Raw genomic sequence first — 6,000 nt, 5'->3', positions numbered from 1 at the left:
TTTGGCAACAATTTTGACTTGTCATAAAAAGTTAAGTTTCTTCATGCTGCATAATGAAAATGATGTAAGAGGTCACAGAATTATAAGCTTCTCTCTACTGACATCCTCCAATCCGTGCAGCACAGTGTAATCACTCCTGCATTTCTAGAATAATGTTTTCTAAAGTCTCTTTTTGTTGCACTTCAAAAAGTGCTGCTTAATGACAGAAGACGGCACTAAAAAGCCATTTTTCCTCTATTTAAAGCCAGTATTTTTACCATCATAAGTTACAATTTTCACTTTATCCACTTTAATAAGCTCTGTCATCTCTCTGAATTCAGCCTCACTCCATACAGAAGTCCACACGTTATCACAGAATGTGTACATATGTGCAGAGCCTCTGGAATGTTGACTCTGTCCCTGAGTGTCGGTGCCAGAGCTCAATTTTTAGCCTTATCACACTGAAGTGGGACTTGAAGGGTGAGTTGGGGATGATCTATTAAGACGGTAGGAACTTATCTGCACCCTCCTGAAGACTGTTTCCTAAAGTGCATTTCTGTATAACTGATATGCTACCACTTAAGAGAAAGAAATTCTTGAAGTCCTGGGGGACAGAGCAACACAGCCATGACTCAACAGGAGGTGCCTGCTTTCCCCAATGGCCCCTTCAGCAGCCCCAGAGACTGCAGAGCTGGGTCAGTGACCCAGAAGTACTCACAGAACCTGGCAGTGAAACCACACCAGGAAGCAAGGAGACCTCCACCATTGTCTTTAAAACAAGACAAATCTCACAGTCCCCAAGCATTAGAATGATAAAGCCTATGCAGTTCTTTTGGCAAATGAAGTAGAAAACATGCACAGCTTTCTTTTCTGTAGTGGCTAGAATGACCACTTTACACTTAAAAAAAAAAAAAAAAAAAGTTTTTCAGATTTTTAAATGTTTAAAATAATATGGATTAGGGGAACTCCCAACCTCTTTATAAAACAGCAGTGTTCGTCAAACACCAAGTTACATAAATTTGGTGGGCCACGCAAGAACTAAGAAGCTGATACTTCTATGTAAATCTGTAGGTAATCGATGGGTGAAGAAACTTGGAATACTCTAAAAGCTGATGATTGGGACAAAAAAGATATCAAACTTATTCAGAATCTAAGAACATCATGCTTCTTGACGTAATTTAGAATTTTAAAACTGAAAAGGGCTTAAAAGAGCATCTAATAAAACCTCTTTATTTCACAGACGAGGAAACTAGTTTATGGTTGGCCCAAAGTCTTATGGTTTCTTTTTCTGCTTTATCATTCAGCGAAGTTTACATTCAAGCAGAGCAAAGACCTTGTTAGAGATTTTCGTTTGATAAGCTGGCATCTTGAAACCGAGAGTGAAGAATCTGATTTTAACACAGATGACACCTAAAGGCCAACAGATTTTGAAAATGGAAACTACAATGCCAAAGTACAGGGTGAGAAGTAAGATCAGAGCTGGGCTGTTTTACAGTGATCATAAGTGAACTGGCAGGAAATCCGCATTTCGGTGACAAATAAAATCATCCTTAGAATGCATGGAATGTTGGGCCAGAGAGAAACCTTAGGACTCATCTAGTTTAAGCCCCTCTGCACAGATGAGGAAACTGAGGGTCAGAGAGTGAAAGTTACTCACTTATCCACATTCACACAGCTCGTTCAGAGCAGAGTCAGGCCTAGCATTCAGGGGGCCCATGACCGTTCCGTCAAGTCAAGCTGCCTTGCAGAACCCATATTAAGGTGCCGATTCTGAGACCTGAAAAAAAGAGGTCAGATCTTAAGGATGTGAAAGCAAGCAGCAGAGGATGTCTTTGGTTTTTTATATACTCTTTCCAGATCTTTAAACGTATGAAAGCCAGGGTCAGTGAGTCACAGGTTAATAACAGGAGTGGACTTTGTGATAGGGAAGGGAAGGCAATACAGAACTGGGAAGAGAAAATAAAGAATCTCAGCTTCCCATTCCTCACTCAAGATAGTGACAAAGCTCCCGATGGAGGCAGTGTACTCAGTATGAATTTGCAACAGTAAAGCTGTGAGTGCAGTAAGTGCCTTATTTCTATTTATTTGAAATAAAACATCTATCCAAAAGTAAGGCCCCATTTCTACCATTATCTGGGCTCCTACCCATGGCTACGCAAAGGTCTCCAGGGGTTTTTCGACATCAAAAAATTTTTACAGATGCCCCCTCTGTCCATCTCTCCGTACTCGTTGTTGTTGGGATGGCTCCTGTCCAAACCCCCAGGATTCCTAGCAATCAAGGGACTCCGCTACATCAGTGCCCTTGGGGCCTCGGAATCATTGCTAAGCTGCCTGGGGGCAACAATGCCTGGGATACACCAGCTACCATCCTCTGGAGTTCCACCCCTTCCACATCCTGTCTTTATTTAAAATATTGATATTTGTTCATCATGGATTTTTTTGCATTAATTTTAACTTTTTAAAATATTGCAATAAAATATAATTACCTTGATTACTGAGGGTTTTTTTAGAGTCCTCTCAAATTTTATGCCTGAGTCAGTTGCCTCACTTGCCTCACCCTAGTCCCAGCCTTGTCCTTCCCTTAAGGCACGTGAGAGTGGGTCACAGGTCATCAGCTTTCATGGGAGCCATGGACCATGACCCTCTGTCTCCTCCCCAGGCCAGGAGGAGACTCTCTGTCCATCACTTTCCATCTCCCCAACCTTCTACTCGCCTACCCTCTCCAGAAAAGCAAAAGCCAGCAGCTGAAGGAGGGCCAGGGAGCCACTTCAAGCACCTCATCTTCAGACCCATCTACAACCTTCCTCAAGGCAAGGAAGTCAAAGTTAGGCTTAGAATGGAGATAGGGAAGGATGACTGGGAGGAAAATGATAAAGAGCCACAAACACAAAATAAACATCTCATCACGAATCGTCTCCAGGAGTCGCAACAAGGAAAGAGATGTGCACAACTATGTGTGAAAAGAAAGATGTCTTCAGGAGAGAAAATCAACTTTGAGTTAATGCTCTCTCCAGTGGTGACAATAACATTTTTTGTTTTAATAAAGGAAAACCAAGAGTGATGGTGAGTGAAGGAAGACGGTGAAAGAAACCCAGACTATCAAAAACTTATCAGCATATTTCCAAGCTCTGGGGTCAAAACAAAACTTTAAATTACAGATTGTCTATGAAAATGTAGGAAATGCAATAAGAGGAGATACGATCTGGGAGGAAATCGATGTGGAGTGTAGAGCCAAAAGGAGTCGATGATCAGGTTAATGAAGAGTCAGGAGGGAGAAGGTGGAGAAAATGTAAGAAAAATGAAGTGAGAAGAAAATAAAGTGAAAAAAAGGTCTCCAGTAGTCAAATTGGCTTAGAAAGAAGAGAAACAAACTCTGCCCAAGGAGGCATGAGATCACTAAAAAATTCAGTCTGATCAATCTTTCTCTCCATGAACAGACCACAGGAGATATTAGCCAGAATGGAAGCTTTGGAAGGGAACTGGGGACAGAAACTGGTCACATTGCTGGATCTGAGGAGACACAGTGGGTGTGAATGTTCTGTTTAAGGCTTCTAAAGAGACATGCTAAGGGGGAGAAGGATATGTGTGGAGAGGTGCGGTTAAGTGAGGATTCTCAAGGAGAGGCTAACATAGACATGCTTGAGTCCAGAAAGAAGCAAGTCCTAAGAAGGTGCAGAGGATGAGGGGAAAAGGCAAAGAGAGGAAGAGAGAGAAAACAGGAATGAAGACAGGTAAGCATGAAAGAAACAGAAAAAGCGCTCAGTGGTTTTAAACAACACTCTTTTGAAAACCTGTTAGAAGAGCAGAATTTACTGTCTGAGAACTTACCAATATATAAAGTACCCTACACCCCAATACTGTCAGCTCCGAAAAGCGGAAACCCACATCCTGAGCTTCTTTGCTCCGTTCTGTCGGTCAAGGGCAGCTCTCCAGCTGCTGGGCTGGAAGGGAACATATTCCCCAGAAGCCCAAGCTTTGCTATTATCTGCTATCTTAGTAAAAGCATGTTCCCACTTTGCTTTTGGAATGGTATTCTTTGTCACACAGGCAGTTTTAAAAGCTCTTGCAAGCAGGTAAAACAAGTTTCTGTTAGGTATCTAATATAATCCAACACATGGAAATCATAAGAGAGTTTGACAGTTCCTTTTTGTTTCTAAATCAGAAATAGTCATCTGTGGTAAGTCAGTAAAATAATACCAATATAATTCCGTATTATGCCTTCAGCTCTTTTTCTACAGGGTCTATTTTTTAAGCCAGAATATGAAATCAAAAGTTATAAATTGTTCTATGTAGTTTATTTTTCCATCGCCTCTAACATCTGACAGTAAAGAGACAGATTTTTGTAAGATGTTGGACTCGTTTCCAAAAATGCGTCGTATGCATTTTTACAACATGTCTACTAAGAAAGTGTGACTTCACATGATCCTTAGTGGTTTTGTGATTTGTTTCTTGACCCTTATTCCTATATTTTGCACAACAGTTTAATAATACTTTGACTGATCAATTGAGACAGGGGATGGGTAAATATAACTTGTTATTAGGTCATTTCCCAGGCTAACAGATTGAATTTCTCCATGTATATACATAGACATAAACACCTTCAATAATCTAAAAAACGTTATGAATAGATGAGAAATACCATAAACATATTCTCTACATTGTTGTCATTTCAGTATTATCTTATGGTGGGAACTCAGAGCTTGCAACACTCAACATAAATGCTGCCAGCAATTTATTTATTTTTATTAAGACTTTACTTTTTAGAGCAGTTTAAGGTTCACAGCAAAATTGACTGGAAGGTACAGATTTCCCATATACCCCTGCTCCCTCACATATACAGCCTCCCCAATTATCAGCATCCCCCACCAGAGTGGTACCTTTGTTACCACTGATGAACCTACATTCACATATCGTTATAACCCAGAGTCCATAGTTTACGTTACAGTTCACTCTTGGTGTTGTACATTCTATGGGTTTGGACCAATGTGTAACAACACGTATCTATCGTTATGGTATTACACAAAGTATTTTCACTGACCTGAAGTTCCTCTGTGCTCTGGCTATTCATCTCTCCCTCCCCGCAGCCTCAGACAACCACTAAGCTTTCTACTGTCTCCATAGTTTTGGGGTAAGAACGTCATATAGCTAGAATCATTCATTATGTAACCTTTTCAGATTGGCTTCTTTCACTTCAGAAATATGCACTTAAGCTTCCTCCATGTCTTTTCGTGGCTTAACAGCCCACTTCTTTTTAGCAATGAATGATATTCCATTGTCTGAATGTGCCACAGTTTATTTATTCGCCTACTGAAGATATCGTGGTTGCTTCCAAGTTTTGGTCATTATACATAAAGCTTCTATAAACATTCATGTGCAGGTTTTGGGGGGAAAATAAGTTTTCAAGTCCTTTGGGTAAATACCAAGGAGCATGATTCCTGGATCAAACGGTAAGCGTATTTTAGTTTTGTAAGAAATTGCCAAGTTGTCTTCCAAAGTGGCTACACCATTTTGCATTCCCACCAGCGATGAATGAGAGTTCTTACTGCTCCACAACCGCATCAGCATTTGGTGCCGTCACTGTTCCAGATTTTGGTCATTCTGATAGGTGTGCGGGCAATTTATTTAATAAGGAAAAATGATAATCCTCAAAAGATGGTTTTGTTGAATAAACAATTCTTTAAAAAAAATTAACAGTTAAATCCCTGCTACATAATTTGCTTCCAAATACTGCAACAGATAAATTATAATAAACTTCACAGATAAATATCAAGATGTAAGAAGAGTGTGAGTGATAGACACTGCGCATCTAAACCTGTCAGCAATTCATGAGACCTTCAGTTTGCTTATCTCCATACCAGTAATACAATGACTGTTCAATCTCAGTGGAACTACCATTGGATTTGGAGCCAGATAACCCAGATTCTAATACCATCTAACTTTGCCTCTCTCCCTTTCCTCCTGAATGAAATGAAAGACTTGGACTGATCAGGCCTAGGGGGGTCGAGTAGGTAAGTTAAATAA

General features: G+C 40.3%; 1 pseudogene; it reads right to left on the bottom strand.

The window, feature by feature from the left end:
* Nucleotides 1-234: 234 nt before the first annotated feature.
* LOC132427665 (transcription initiation factor IIA subunit 2 pseudogene) overlaps nucleotides 235-6,000 on the bottom strand; it is a 128,400-nt pseudogene continuing 122,634 nt past the window's right edge.

Source organism: Delphinus delphis, chromosome 6 (genome assembly GCF_949987515.2).
Source record: "Delphinus delphis chromosome 6, mDelDel1.2, whole genome shotgun sequence".
Taxonomy (NCBI): domain Eukaryota; kingdom Metazoa; phylum Chordata; class Mammalia; order Artiodactyla; family Delphinidae; genus Delphinus; species Delphinus delphis.
Note: the sequence above shows the minus strand (reverse complement) of the source record. Positions and strands in the feature narration are given on the sequence as shown.